This window comes from Aotus nancymaae, unplaced genomic scaffold (assembly GCF_030222135.1).
Source record: "Aotus nancymaae isolate 86718 unplaced genomic scaffold, 86718_ANA_hifiasm-v0.15.2.pri h1tg000115l, whole genome shotgun sequence".
Lineage (NCBI taxonomy): Eukaryota > Metazoa > Chordata > Mammalia > Primates > Aotidae > Aotus > Aotus nancymaae.
The window spans coordinates 7383001-7399931 of record NW_026988530.1 but is presented as its reverse complement, the minus strand read 5'-3'; positions in this window follow the sequence as shown (position 1 = coordinate 7399931).

Sequence of the window (16931 nt, the reverse complement as noted above, 5' to 3'; positions counted from 1 at the left end):
TATGGAAAAAAAAAAACCTCCTCATTACTGGTCATCAGAGAAATGCAAATCAAAATCACATTGAGAAACCATCTCAAGTCAGTTAGAATGGTGATCATTAAAAAAATCAGGCGACCACAGGTGCTGGAGAGGATGTGTTTGGCTTTATATACATAAATTTTTCATAACAATGAATATGACTAAAGATAAATTAAAATTTATACTTCAGTTTTGTGAAATACTTGATTAAATGTTTAGAAATACTTAGAATCAGATAATATAATTCAACTTTTAGTTGTAGCAAGAGGAAAGGCGTTCTGAAAACTGAATTTTGAGTAACTGTCACTGTCATAATTTTATTTAAGAGGACAAGCTCCATAAAAGTTTATTGAAGCTAATTTGAATGATAAATGGAATTCTACTAAAATAATAGTTTACTACTTGCTATTCAGGGGAGTTTGGGGAGTTTTAGGCACTATGGGGCAGGTTTTCTGTCCAGAGTTTCTTTCTAGCATCTCTAATAAGAATTGCACCTTATTAACCCAGGATTGGAAATGTGCTCTGTTAATGTTAGTGCATTCTGTCATTTATTGTAACATCTTAGTCTTTTTTTTCAAAGTTACCCTTTTTTTCTCCATGTTTACATTAGCCATTTAATTTCACATTGCTTCCAATCATTTCTGTAGCTAAATAGAATGCACGTTTTTAAAGTAAAATTATGATCTGAAAAAATAAGTAGTTTAATGATTGTGTGCAGACATTTTGAAATCTACCAATATGATTGACTTTTAACGTATTAAAATCAGAAGCCCAGAATATGAATGCCGAGTTGCATCATAGAGAGGGCAGGAGATAATCAGCAAATATGTAGCCCACACTTCTCCACGGATAAATATAAAGCATTACAATGTAGATAAGATTTTAGTTTTTGCTTTAAAAATTTTCATTTTCTATGTGATGTTTGATGCTGTTAGCCAAAGATGCGGTGGCTAACAGTGCTATTTTCTAAAAGGATGTGTATGTATCTGAAAGTATTATGACATGAATCTGTGCTGTTTTGTCTCAGTCATTCCTGGGGTGGATTCCATTATCTGCAGCTGTATTGCCTTATGGGTAACACCTTGCTTCTCTTCGGACAGAATATGTTTCTAATTGTTTGCACGCTGTGGTGCTTTGTAGCTTTCTTCTGCCTGTGACTACATTTCACTGCCCTCAAAGGGGGGCTTCTGAGCTCTTGAAAGATTTCTTAAACCCACATTGTGTTCTGCTCAACCTTATTCAGATTTTTGGAAAGCATTTACCTCGACAACCCAGTGTTCTCTTCTGTCGCCTGTCAACATGTGGCTTTTTGCCGCAAAGCTAATTTGCAGTGATCATTTTTGAAGCTTTAAGTTGAATGCATTGCTTTAAAATAAGAATTATGCCACAAACAAAAATTGAGTTGAAAGTATTTCCACTGATGAGCTTTGTGTAATATAAAAATACATGTGAAGGAAATCATAATAGGTGATTCTTATTTACATCTCACAAATTAAAATACTGAGCTGAAAACGTACTTTTAGAGTTCTTTTCTTAGAGGGTCATGTATACCAAACACTTAAAAGTAGACTTGCTACTGTATGTATTTTTACTGACAGAAAACAATAGTACATAAATGAAGTCAATAATTTCCAGGCTTAAGAAGGCTGATTAGATGTAGCAAGAATGCTCCTCTTCCATGGAAAGGAACCAGAATATCCAGTAAATCTTCACACTCTGAATATACCTTTTGTGAGACACTGCTGAAATTCAGCAGAGAGCCCATGGGAGACACTATGGTTGAAGACAGAGTAAGCTGGATTGTCTGATCAGTGATGGGTCCACTAGAAGCCCAAATCTCACCATTATGCAATATACATGGCGTAGACATGTAACAAACCTGCACGGGTACCACTTGTATCTATACAAAGAAAGAAAAGGGAAATAAATAATAAAAAATTCAGTGAAAGGTATAGAAAATGTTTAAGTGTGTAAGGAGAATAAAAGGACAGCTTGTGAATAAAATAACTAAAATTAAAAATAAAAGATAATACTATTTCAAGTATTTAGTTTGAAGAACTGAAATAAAACAGTCAAAGGCCATTCATAAAGTACCACAAATGATCATAATAATATGCAGAATTCTACCTATTAAGATTTGAATAGACTATTTTAAATTCTATAACAATTCTAAACTTGCATTTATGTAGGTTTCACAAAGTAGCTGAAAAATAAAACTCATTGGGGAGGCCAGGCAAAATAAAAAATAACAATAAAATACACAGTATGAAGAAAGGCATAATGGGAGACCAGTAAGTTAATCACCATCCTCTCCAAGACTTCTTTATTTTTTAAGAGACAGGTCTTACTCTGTTGCCCAGGCTTGACTGCAATGGTGTGATCATAGCTCACCACAGTCTCCAATTCCTGTGCCCAAGGATCCTCCTGCCTCAGCCTACCACATAGCTGGGACTACACATATGCAATACCATGCCTGGCTAATTTTGTATATTTTGTAAAGACAAGGTCTCTCCATGTTGCACAGGCTGATTTTGAAGCAATCCTACCTTGGCCTTCCAAAGCACTGGGATTACAGGCCTGAGCCATTGTAATTGGCCCCTCTAAGAATTATAATTTGAGGGATTCATTCTCAGGTACTGCCCTTACTTCCTTACTCTTCTTCTTCCTCCTTCTCCTTCCTTCTCCTTCTCCTTCTCCTTCTCCTTCTCCTTCTCCTTCTCCTCCTTCTCCTTCTCCCCTTTCTCCTTCTCCTTCCTGCTAACAGAGTCTCACTGTGCTGTCCAGGTTGGAGGGCAGTGGCTCAATCTTGACTCACTGCAGCCTCCCCCTCCTGGATTCAAGCAATTCTTGTGCCTCAGCCTCCCAAGTAGCTGGGATTACAGGTGCCTGCCACCACATCCATCTAATTTTTGTATTTTTAGTAAAGATAGTGTTTCACCATGTTGGCCAGGCTGGTCTCGAACTCCTGACCTCAGGGATCCACCCACCTCAGCCTCCCAAAGTGCTGGGATTACAGGCCTGAGCCCCTGTGCCCGGCCACTTTTCTTCATTCTTAAATGTTTCCCCAGGAACTCTATCATCCTTTACCAATAAGCACTTTCTTGTTTAATGAAGCAGATAATTATTTGGTATTTTCTCTGTATTTAGATACCTCATAATATTACTTTATGGTTTTAAAATAAGCTAATTAATATTATCTTTTACCTTCATCACTGCCAATACATTCGTTTCATTTTATATCTACCAGAAATTTATGATGATAGATTGTCTTTCAGCTTAAGATTACTGAACAACTCAAATGTTTTTTCCTGTCCCATTTTCTTTCAGACTTGGACTTTTTCATTTGACAAGCAAGTATCAGGTTTGTGTAATGTATAAGACTTTCACAGAGCATTATGAGAAATGCAACTTACCATGCTTTGAGTATTATCTAGGCTGCCTTTGCCTGTTCAGACTATGAATTTCTCTCAAATTTAAGTATTCTTTTAAAATTTCGAAGTTAAAACAGTTTTAGTGATATGCATTAAATCAAATACTTGTGATATGTAGCACTCAGTTGTTCTTTTTTAACTAAAATATCATATGATCAGAATCTCTGGAACCAAATACATTTCAATTGATAAAAATTATGTTTTATCTTATTCTGAGCTCATTTATATTGGTTACATGCTGTGTCTTTCATATTTTGTGTATACTTAAAATGTAACTCTTACAAATCCTGTTGGAAAAGGGCTAGTTATAGATGCAAAACAAGTAAAGAATATGCTGTTATTACTTTTCATTTCTTTTGGGCTATTGGGAAAGACTGCACAGTATTTGTTAATATCACAGGTTTTGGACTTAGAAAATCTTAGATTTAAATCCTATTTCAATCATGTTATGACCTGTCTACTTTAAACACCATTGTTAACCTCTCTGAGCCCTAATTTGCCTCTATATGTAACACATAGGACTGAATGGTCAAGGAAAACTCACAGAAATCAGAAATATTTTATCCAAGGCACTAAGGTTCAGGAAATACAGGGCAGACACAGGCACAGAGGAACACGCCTTACTGGGGAAGACTGAATCTCTGAAGCTCAAATTTCGAATCGTCTCTTTTTCCCTGCCTACCAGTTTTTTCCTGTCTGATACAGAGGACGGCATCACATGTCTGCTTTCCCATCTTCTTTTATGAACCTATATCTTTGCCACTTTTATAAGTAGGCTTTCTACAACAGTGTCTACATGTGCTGTCACAAAATTGCACTTTAATTTCACTGTTCAGTTCCCTATCATATAATTTTTTCCCCATCCATCACCCACAGATTGTTTTTGCTATGGTCACCATTGAGAACCAGCTTCACAAATACAGCAAGTGTCATTTAGAACTCTCTTCCTCCACATCCCCAGAACTTTCTGAATCCTTAGAGATGCTGACTCCTGCCTCTGCCATACATTCATATTTTCTTCACTTAGTGACATTGTACTTTCCCTATATTCTTTCCATACTTTGGCTTTTTTCCTTTTCTGTCTCATTTCACTCCTTCTTCTTGGTCATCTGATGTCTCTATTTTAATGTATATCATGTTTCAACCAGTTTTTTTTTTAACTTTCCGTTCTACAAACTCTGTGTAAATAAACTTCTTCTTTCCTACAGCTTTAAATAGCATGCCCCAAATTCATACATTTTATTTGACTACTACTTCTCCTATGAATTTCAGGCTTGTAATGTATGCTCAAAACTGAAAGTCAAGATAATTGCGTGGATCAGATCAGTGAGGATCATTCTTGTTTATAAATCTTTTTCTTACACCTACCTTCTCTGTTAAGTCTAGAATACTGAAATTAACTTCCCTCCCAAAATTATTGGCCCACTTCTGTTTTTGTAGTTATAGTTAACCTTCAAATCTACATAATAGGAATGTATTCAAGTGGAAATCAGATTTTTAATCAAAACAAACATTGCCTATACACAATCTATCAGCCATGTGTCTACTCTATCTCCAAATCTGCTTATTTCCATCTGACTCAACCACTCCCAACCTAGCAAATTATTCTTTCGCTTTCAAGGATTTCTGTCAAAGTCTTCTCCTCTAGTAGGAAGATTAAATTTAATAAATTGCAAATCAGATCTGCAACACTTCTCTTTACTTAAACTTACATAAAATCCAAACCCCTTAATTTGTCGAGCCACGTCTTAATTATTTCATTCTCATTCAACGCTTCGTCTTTTTCCACACAGTAATGACATTCTACTTCTTCTTTCCTTGCTCCTTTTGCTTCCTCCAAATCAACAAGCTCTTTTTCTGCTATCTGCCTCATAGTTGTCTTATTCATCTGTCAAGCCTCAATAAAAATTTCCCCAGAGAAAATATTCCTAAATTTTCATCTTAAGCCTTTTCCATGACTTCATTCCTTGACATTGTAACTTTCCTCAACAGTGTTTATTCCATTTTGTGTTTATGCGTCCATTTCATTTAAGTAGTGCTAATCTAGGAAGTAGGCTTCCAAGGTCTTAGAGGGTCAGTAATCATATTTTATTTTTCTTTTTTCAAATTATGCTGCATGTATAAGCCTCAGTTTCTGATCTTAAAATTGATAAAATAAGACTTGATTTGTTGCATAATTATAAAAGTAAGTACAGTGATTTATTTGAGTCTTTAGCAAGGCTGAAACATCATAAGCCTTTATTAAATTGCATTATTTGTGTTTATTAATGAGAAATAGTCTTACTTTTTTTAAGAACAGAGGCAACTATTTCATGATTTGAAGCCAGTGTGCCAGCAGTCAAAGCCCAGCTTTGCTAATGTTAGCTGAGCATCTGTGGGAAAATTACTTTGTATCTTTTTGCCTCAGGTGTCTCTAACAACATCTAATAGGTTATAATATAAGCAAAAATTGGCCAGGTGCAGTGGCTCATGCCTGTCATCCCAGTACCTTAGGAGGCCTAGGAAGACCTGAGTTCAGGAGTTTGAGACCAGTCTGACCAACAGGGTGAAACTCTGTCTCTACAAAAAAATACAAAAATTAGCTGGGTATGGTGGCAGGTGCCTGTAATCCCAGCTACTAGGGAGGCTGAGGCATGAGAATCATTTTTACCTAGGAGGTGGAGGTTGCGGTTATCAAGATCGCACCATTGCACTCCAACCTAGGTGACTGAATGAGACTCAGTCTCCAAAAAAAAAAAAAGAGGACAAAATGAGTTAATATAGTCTAAACACATAGTTTAGTATGTAATACATACACACTGAGCATTCACTGAACATTGACTTTTATTATCATTAGGAATTATTACCTATTTTAACAAATATCTAGAAGGTTTTCTTCTGAAGATGTCATCTGTTCTATATTATCTTCTGAAAATTTTCCATTTACTGTCCACATTTTTACTATAGTTTCTCTGCTTTTATTCTATATTAAAAAGTTTTTCCAGTCATGAAAATGATTTAGGTTTCCTTATTTCATGTACAGCCTTCTCAACTTTTTGCTAACACTTTTTGCAGTGAGATTCCAAAATGAATTACGATTTCATTTTATTCTCTTTCAGAATGTCATTGTTTGGCTCAGTAAAATGTCTCTGGTCCTTCTTTGAACACTTTGAAATCTCTACTACTTAAAATTTTACTGTTCCAAGACCTTAATCATGTCAGCTCATTTTAAAATCTCCCTTCTAGTCTGAAAATATCTCACAAAATTATAACCCAAGGTTCTAAACTTGCATTAATCTGCTGGCTTTGAACTGTCTACATTCCCAGCTCAAGTTCATCCCACACACAGTCTTGAATGCCACAAGATGTGCATCCTGACAAGCACCTTTTCTTCCCTCTGCCACTCCTTATACGTCCAGGATTCACTCTATGCTGAAAATGGCATCTTAATCAGCCTCTACTAAGTACATTCTTTCAAATCTTTTTCTTACACCTACCTTTTCTGTTATGTCTAGAACAATGAAATTAACTTCCCTCCCAAAATTATTGGCCCACTTCTGTTTTTGTAGTTATAGTTAACCTTCAAATCTACATAATAGGAATGTATAAAAGTGGAAATCAGATTTTTAATAGACACAAACTTCTTTAATATTTATTTATAAACCAAATTTTGAGAGTATATCTAACATTTTCTAAGAAACAAAAGATTATTTCAAGAATAAATAATTCAATGGGTGTAAAAGATATCTGTGTTGCATATAATATCTGTAGACTATATAAATCCACTTATTTTTTAAGACCATTAAGGTCAGGGTCTTGCTTTTTAGGTGCTTGTAAAGCTATATGATCTGTTTTTTCGCGCCATGATGACAAAAACCTGAAAAATTATACAAATTAAGATACAATTACTATGAGTTATTATTATAGTGTCAACTCTTTGAGTGTTTACTTAAGTATTGAGCATTTTGTGCCTGGCAATTTATTAATATACAAATGTGCTTCTGTTAGGAGTCATTATTTAGACCCCAAGAGAGGTTTCTTGTATCTTGTTTAAGTATTTGTGGCAAATCCATAAAGTGAGAGCAAGTTTATTAAGAAAGTAAAGGAATGAAGAATGGCTACTCCACAGGCAGAGCAGAGACATGGGCTGCTTGACTAACTATTTATAGTTAGTTTCTGATTATATGCTAAACAAGGAGTGGATTATTCATGAGTTTTCAGGGAAAGGGGTAGGTAATTTTTGGAACTGAGGGTTCCTCTCCTTTTTAGACCACATAGGGTGATTTTTGAGGTTGACACAGCATTTGTAAACCGGCATAGCACTGGCAGGAGTGTCTTTCATCATGCTAATGCATTATAATTAGCATATAATGAGCAATGCGGACCACCAGAGGTCACTTTTATTGCAATCTTGGTTTTGGTGGGTTTTGGCTGGCTCCTTTACCACAGCTTGTTTTCTCAGCAAAGTCTTTGTGACCTGTATTTTGTGCCAATCTCTTCTCTCATCTTGTGACTTAGAATGCCCAGCCTCCTGGGAATGCAACCCAGTAGGTCTCTCCTTGTTTTACCCAGCCCCTATGCAAGATGAAGTCACTCTGGTTTAAATGCTTCTGAAACTTCCACTAAATTTCACAATACCAAACTATTATAAAGTTATTATTGCTATATTATACATTTAAAAACTAAATATTAGAGTTGTTAATCTGTGTAATTTGTAAAATAAATAGATGAAACAGTTTGTTAAAGGATTTCATTTTTAATGTTAAAGATTCTGGTAGGCATAATAATGGTCCCCAAAAGAACTCCATATTCCAGTCTCCAAAATCTGTAAATATGTTGCATTACATAGCAAAGAGAAATTATGGTAACAGGTGAATTTTTCTAATAATCTCACTTTAAAATAAAGAAATTATCCTGGATTATTCAGGAATCTTCAAAAGTGGAAGAGGAAAGCAAAAGAAATTGTCAGTGTAATTCGATGTGAGAAAAACTCTACCAGCAACTGATGGTTTCGAAGATAAATTGAGCCACGAGCCAAGAATTCCAGCAGCCTCTGGAAGCTAGAAAAGACACAGGAATGGCTTCTCCCCTACAGCCTCCAGAAGAAGCCATTCCAGAGGTCAGAAATTCTTAAGTCAAGTTATCAGCCCTCTGCTTCTCAGGGGTAACTTGATTTAAGAATTTCTGACCTCTAGAACTGTGAGATAATAAATTTGTAGTGTCAAAGCCACCAAATTTGTGGTAATTTGTTGTGATAGTAATAGAAAAGTAGAAAAGAATCTTAAATTATTTGTAGATTTGGGTTATCAAGACTAATTTTAAAACTGCAAGCACTTGAGTAATGTTCACATCCAATGGTCTCATTAATCAGATGAGAAACACAAAGAAGAAAGATACCAAATTAATTGCCATCGACTTTTTCTGAATGCTCCTATTGGCTTTCAGCTGAAATATAAATGAAACATCAGAAGACTGCTTTTATTATTTCTATACCTGCCCTCACAGACTGCTAGAACAATTAGAATAATCTATTTCTTCTGATCTAGGATTTGTTGCCCTTTGATCTATTGAATCTCTCCTGCATTCCCAAAATACTTCAGAAGGACTTATTAATATATTATGAAGGCAGTAAATATTGTGAGAAAATATTTCTTCACTTAAATGTCTAAAATAGATTAATAAATGTTGTGCAATACACAAACAAACACAATATTGTTTTAAGGTTTCAATTTCTTGTTCTTCTATAGTCACTTTTTAATTGTCTAGTGACAAAGATTTTGTTTCGCATTGTGAGGAAGTTTTGGCAAAATTACATGTTGGTAAACATTATCTTTTAAAATAATGATAAACATAGCAATAACTATCATTTGTTAAACATTGCTGGTGTGTTAGGTACTGCTTCTTGTGTTTTATGTATATTATCTAATCTTATTCTCAAAACATTTGCATGAGGTTGCATTCTTACAATGCTTACATTATGAATGAAGAAATAAAGACACCTAATATAATGGTTAGATAACTTGTCAAATGTCACACCCATTAATGCAGCATTACCAGAATTGTGTGTGTGTGTGTGTGTGTGTGGGTGTACTGGTTGCTTTGTTTGCTGCATTTGATTTGTTTTTAAGAAAGAATCAAGAAATACTAATTTCAGTGATCACACAAAAAACTGAATCAAAATATATAAATTGGAGGCATGATAGTAATATTGACCTTATTTTATTTTACATCAATAATTTGTATATAAAACTTTTCCAAGTAGACTGTAAATGTTGTTTTTAATTGATTCAGAGCTCAGAGCATACACAAATAGGATTTGTTGGAAAATTTTAAATGACTAATTTAAATGTTCTTATGAATAGGCCATTGGAAAGTCTTTTGAATATAAGCAATATTGCGATGTATTCAGCATATGGCTTGTTTCTCACATCATGTTATGTTAAATAGTAACAGTTTTCCTTATATTTCTTTGTTTATAATAATGTATGAATTTTTATAAAACATTAGAAACTGTCATATAAAGAGAAAAGATTGGCAGGAAAACAGAATAATTTAACAGCAACAACTATTATATTTAGTTTTCAACAAAATGGATTTTTTTTTTGGAATAAATTAAACTTTTGAACACAATGTGTCAAAGCTCCTAGTATAGCTTCTAAATTAACAGGGCTCGGGCTTGAAGAGTGTGATGACTAACATCAGCAAGTGAACCAGGTCTTTTGCTTTCCTGGGGTGAGGGATGAGTTCAAGTCAGTGGAATGGGAAGGAGCATTCACTTCTTCAGTGATTGTCAAGTAGAACAGAACCTCTTATGTCCCTGTCTCATAATGTGATGATTCTTTTCTTGAAATGAATGGGTTCTGATGAGTTCTTCCATATGGTAGGTATTTATAGGCACTCATCTCAAATTCATAGAAATAAAATATTAACTTCTAAGCTGTATAATAGAATACTGGTTTTATTAACCAAAAGTGGGGTTTGGTGGTGATGAGGATCTTGTTTTAGGACATCAGAGTAAAGTGATGAACCAGTTAGGAGGCACTCTTTCTCTTGAGCAGCAATTTCTGGGCGTTTACTCTCCTCTGACAAAAAGCTATGTAGCAGCTTGGGGTGGACAAAGGCCATCTCTCAAGAAGAGAGTAGAAACACAGCTGATTGTGGCAAAGCTATGTCAGATAGAATCTGGTGATATGGTGCTATCCCTTCCTTCACAGTTTGTCCAATATCCAAACATGTTGGCGGGGTTAAGAATCAAAACATCGTGTTTTAATTATTAGATAATGACCAAAAACCTTATTGAAAATTTGGAATTTATTTCGATAAATACATCAAATTCCCAACATTTTTATATTATGTTAAATCTCATAAGAGCATTCAATCTAGTTTTTGTACATTTTACATTACTTTCTCTCTTTGCTTTCATGATATTTTCAAGGTACCCACATATATATGACTTTTGCCTTAGAAACTTGCTTTTAAAATTCAAATCAGAAGCTCTAATAGTGGAAGCTCTTAAATAAATATATGATAGCTTATTATTTCATGTATATGTTATATATTACATATATAGCTATCATATATATTAACTCTTATGTAGAAATCCCTAAAACTAAATTGATCTCTAACAAAAATGAGATGTTTTAAACCCAAGCAGCACTTTCATATTGCCTGATGACAGCAGTAGACCAGAGAGACACTAATGGCAGCTTCAGAGATTATTTCATTATGATGAAGGAAGCCCCTCAAAAACAACAATGCATTTTGATATATTTCCTTTACCCTCATTTCAATTTTTCCCTTTTTAAGTTCTTAGTTCTTTTTTTAAAAACTTTATTGTTAAAATCTTAGCACAATGAGCAGATAGAGAATTAAGTACAGAGAAGAATCTGCATCATGAAAGATTCACAGGCATTTTCTACAGTTAAGTTTATGTGCTCCATCTGTGATTTCCACACATTTGATGTGTATTTTTCAAGCTAATCTTAAGTAGTCATGGCATTAGTTTCAAGCAGATGTCAGAATCTTGATTTGAACGTTTCTGGTTCAAAGGAGGACAGCGGACAGTGCCGACATTTTCTATTCACCCTCCATGGGCAGTAACTTTTTGCCATAAATTATTTATGCTTTCTAAAGCGTAGTTTAGTCACAGAGAGTTAAAATGACAATCCTTACTGTGGTTAGAGCATTGTGGAGAAGAAAGAAGAAAGACGTAAATAAGATCATAAACGAAAAGATAGAAGAGAAAGTACTCTCTCTCTCTCTCTCTCTCTATATATATATATATGATCTGAAATAGGTTGCAATATAGAAAAAGTGAGAAAGAAGTTGAAGGTGCCACTGTTCATCCCCATATACTGAAGAAGTTCTATCCAGCATACTGCCTATTATCTGTGACTAAAATGCTGAACATTTTCTCTCCTCATTGCAAGAACTGTCCTGCACAAATTCTGGGATTTAACTGTTCCACTGTGGACATCACTAATCTACTCTGTGATGGAATTATTTTATGAGAATGTAATATATAGGCAAATAAATATATATTATAGTAGATTAGTAAAAAAAAACATATATATTTGCCTCAATTATTTATTTAAATAATACATGCTGATAAAGGAGAGAAAAAATAAATCAGAAAAAAATAGTAATTTATTAAAAAGTTTGTGAGGTTACATAAAGCTATTTTTAGATTTAAAAGAAAAATATTAAATACAATTATTAAAAACATACATAGAACTGGACATAGTTTTGTAAAATTTTACAGTCTCTTTAAAGAGGTACCACACAGGTCTGTGATGGTGAGAACAGTTCACTTCATGAAGACAGAAAATTAAATGGGCATCATTTTATTTAATCTGATCACAAGATCAGGTTCATGTAAGATTGAGAGTAAAGTGTGGAGGCTTTGAGGTAAAATGATTATTCTCATCCAGTAATCTAAAATGAGCACAATTACACATATGGGAAAGCAAAGGAAGACATAGTGGAATATACAAGAAATTAGGCAATATGTCATCCATGAATATGTTGTGGAAGTCGTTTGAGGAAAGCATTCAGCCAAAAATAAAATAAAACAAAGGCAGAATGGGGATACTCAAAGTAAAATGAAAAAAAATATAACCATGAAACCCAATTTTGTAAATTTTCAACCAATTTATATGTTGGAGTAATAGTATAAGGAAGACAGGTAGAGATTAGCAGTTAGGGAACAAATGAGAATGTAAAATATGAAGGAAACTACTAGTAAATAGGGATTTGTAGCAGTGCATCCAATAGGAGATGTGAAACCATAACAGGTAAATATAAAGTAATTAGGCTAATGGACTAACAGAAAAGATAAAAAGCACAAAAATAAGTAACAAATATAGCATAAAAGAAAAATCGCAAACCAGACATATTAGTTGGCATATTTAGTGGAAATTGGTTAAATTATTTTACTAAAGAAGTGCTCTCACATTGGGTTCTAACTAGAATCTGTTAAGAAAGAACACATTTAAAGGAAGAATACAGTGAAGAAAATAACAGAATACAGCCTGTAAATCAAAGAAAAAACTTCTGAGAATTATTAACATCAGAAACATTTTAAGGTAAAAAAGCAAAAGGGATTAAGATTCATATTTTCAAAGACAAAAGGATAACATCCTCAAAGAAGATATAATAGAAATAATTATTCACTTGGCAATTCTTAAAAATATAGTGCTAGGGCAGAGTGAAGAATGCTCCCCCAGGTATGTCCACATCCTAACCCACAGAACCTGGAGATATGTTACCTTACATGACTAAAGGAATTTGCTAAATGTGATCAAGCGTCCTGAAGTGGGGAGATTATCTTAGACTATCTACGTGTAACCAATGTAATCATAAGAGTCTTTATAAGAAGCAGGAAGAGAAGAACATGTGATGATGACAGCAGAGTGGAGAGAAAGAGAGACAGAGTGAGAGAGAGAGAGAGATCTGAAGATAATACACCATTGGCTTCTAAGAGAGAGACCACAAGTTAAAAAATAAAGAAAGCCTTTAGAACCTGGAAAAGGTAAAGAAACAGATGCTCTCTGACGTAGTTCATTTACTTTTGTTTATAACAGAATACCTGAAACTGAGTAAAATTTATTTAAGAATATTTATTTCTTACAGTTATGGAAGCCAAGAAGTCCAAGTTTGAGGGGCCTCATTGGGTGGGACCCTGCTTGCTGATGGGGTCTCTGCAGAGTCCCAAGGCAGGACAGGGCATCTCATGGCAAAGGAGCTGGGCATGCTAGCTTAGATCTCTCTTCCTCTTCTTATAAAGCCATCAGTCTCATTCCCATGATAACTCATTAACTGGTTAACACATTAGTCTATTAATCGAAATCCATTCAGGAGGACAGAACCCATATAGCCCAACCACCTCATAGGAGTTCCACTTCTTAATACTGCCACATTGTAGATGAAGTTCCAATATGAGTTTTGGAGGAAACAAACATTCAAACCATTTCATTCCCCTAGAGCTTACAGAAAAGAACCAGCCTTGCTGACACCTTGATTTTAGCCTATTAAAATTGATTTTGTATGTCGGACATTCAGAATGTAAAAGAAGAAAAAAAAGTATTGTTTAAGCTTTTAGGTTTGTGATAACCTGTTATAGCAGTATCAGAAAACCAACACAAGTACCAAAAAATATATATATATTAAAAAAAGCACACACACATTTGTAGGAGAAGACAATACTAAAGCCATCTGAGAAATCAGTGGGTTAAATACACAAAAGATAGAAAGGCTTTAGGGGAATTGAATCTTAAAAGTCAAGCTTGTTTTAATTATACATAAAAATGCAGTATCAAGCGTTGTTTAAACATACACTTCAAACAGTACATGAATGTTTAATGAAATAATATACAAATAAGGCCATGAATATGATATCATATTAATTAAATAAAAATTAGAAAAAAGTATCTATATATGTAGTTTTTAAAAATTCTTATACAACACTATCCCCATCAAGCTACCAATGATCTTCTTCACAGAATTGGAAAGAAACACTTCAGACTTCATGTGGAACCAAAAGAGAGCCTGCATAGCCAAAACAATCCTAAGCACAAAGAACAAAGCTGGAGGCATCATGCTGCCTGACTTCAAACTATACTACAAGGCCACAGTAATCAAAACAGCATGGTACTGGTACCAAAACAGAGACATAGACCAATGGAACAGAACAGAGGCATCAGAAGCAACACACACATCTACAATCATCTGATCTTCGATAAACCTGAGAGAAACAAGCAATGGTGAAAGGATTCCCTGTTTAATAAATGGTGTTAGGAAAACTGGCTATCCATGTGCAGAAGGCAGAAACTGGACCACTTCCTGACACCTTACACTAAAATTAACTCCAGATGAAGTAAAGATCTAAAAATAAGATCTAATACCATAAAAACCCTAAAAGAAAACCTAGGCAAAACCATTCAGGACATAGGCATAGATGAGGACTTCATGACTAAAACACCAAAAGCAATGGCAACAAAAGCCAATATAGACAAATGTGGTCTAATTAAACTCCAGAGCTTCTGTACTGCAAAGGAAATAATCATTAGAGTGAACCAGCAACCAACAGAATGGGAAAAAATTTTTGCAATCTACCCATCTGACAAAGGGCTAAAATCCAGAATCTACAAAGACTAAAACAGATTTACAAGAAACAAACAAACCAACCTATTCAAAAGTGGGTGAAGGATATGAACAGACACTTTTCAAAAGAAGATACATATAAGGCCAACAAATATATGAAAAAATGCTCATCATCACTGGTCATTAGAGAAATGCAAATCAAAACCACATTTAGGTACCATCTCACACCAGTTAGAAGGGTGATCATTAAAAAATCTGGAGACAACAGATGCTGGAGAGGATGTGGAGAAATAGGAATACTTTTACACTGTTTGTGGGAGTGTAAATTATTTCAACCATTGTGGAAGACAGTGTGGCGATTCCTCAAGGACCTAGAAATAGAAATACCATTTGACCCAGCAATTCCATTATTGGGTATATACCCAAAGAATTATAAATCATTCTATTATAACGAAACATGCACGTGTATATTCATTGCAGCACTGTTTACAATAACAAAGACCTGGAACCAACCCAAATGTCCATCATCGTTAGACTAGATAAAGAAAATGTGGCACATATACACCATGGAATAGTGTGCAGCCATAAAAAATGATGAGTTTGTGTTCTCCACAGGGACATGGATGAATCCGGAAACCATCATTCTCAGCAAACTGACACAAGAACAGAAAACCAAACATCGCATGTTATCACTCATAGGTGAGTGTTGAACAATTAGAACACATGGACACAGGGAGGGGAACATCACACACTGTGGTCAGTAGTGGGGGGCTAGGGGAGGGACAGGTTGGTGAGGAGGGTGGAGAGGGATAATGAGGGGAGAAATACCAGATACAGGTGATGGGGGAATGGAGGCAGCAAACCACCTTGCCATTTATGTACCTATGCAACAATCCTGCATGATCTGCACATGTACCCCAGAATCTAAATTACAATTAAAAAAAAAAAAACTTTTAAAATTAAAAAAACATTATTGTAAATTGACAGTTTAGAATTGTATAAATATACGAGTACAAATAATATTATGTTATTAAATACAATGTAGAATAATTAAATCAAGCCATACACAGAAAGACAAATAACGCATGTTTTCACTTATATGTGGAATCTAAAACAATTTAACTCATTTTCAAAATAATTTTTGACAGGCAAAAGAAACTTCTTATACAAAAAGAAAGATAACATAAAAATATAATTTGCTGAGTATGTATGTGCCACAATTAACTCTTGTCAATAATCTGTTGTTCTCATTATATTGTTTTCAGACTTGCAAATATTAGGTTTTTGAAGAAAAAAATAGAAGAATATTCTAATAATTCTAGACAGATGAATTGTTTCATAAAGAGAGCAAGAATTTATAGAATTGAGATGGAAAGTTTGGTTCTGCTGTATTTCCATATAATAATAGAACCTTACACAATTGGAAAATGGCAAAGTATTTGCAATTTCAATAAGTAACAAGGGATTAACATCTCCAAGTTGAGACATGTTTCCAATAGCATGATAATTTTAATCTTCCCCCACTCCTTGGGAGAGTTTAATTTCATATGAAAATTTCTCATGAAAGAGAGCTGCTTATTAGTGGAATTTTTTTTATCTCAGAAGTTAGTTAACACAGGAGAAAATTATATGGGAGTACTGCACAGCTGCTTCTGATTGTCGGATAGTTACTTTTTAAAGGGGCGATCCAAAGATCCTGTTCTCATTTGTCTTTGATAGATCCTTTCTACACTTAGTTTGCACATGTATAGTTCAAATGTGCATTAAGCCAGCAGATGGAGAAAAACCATGGAGAACATTCCAGAGACATTTTAGTTTGGGTCAAAATTGATGGTAGTGCATATCACATCTGTTAACATTCTATTAAGTAGAACTTAGTTATATGGCCACAAGAAACTGAAA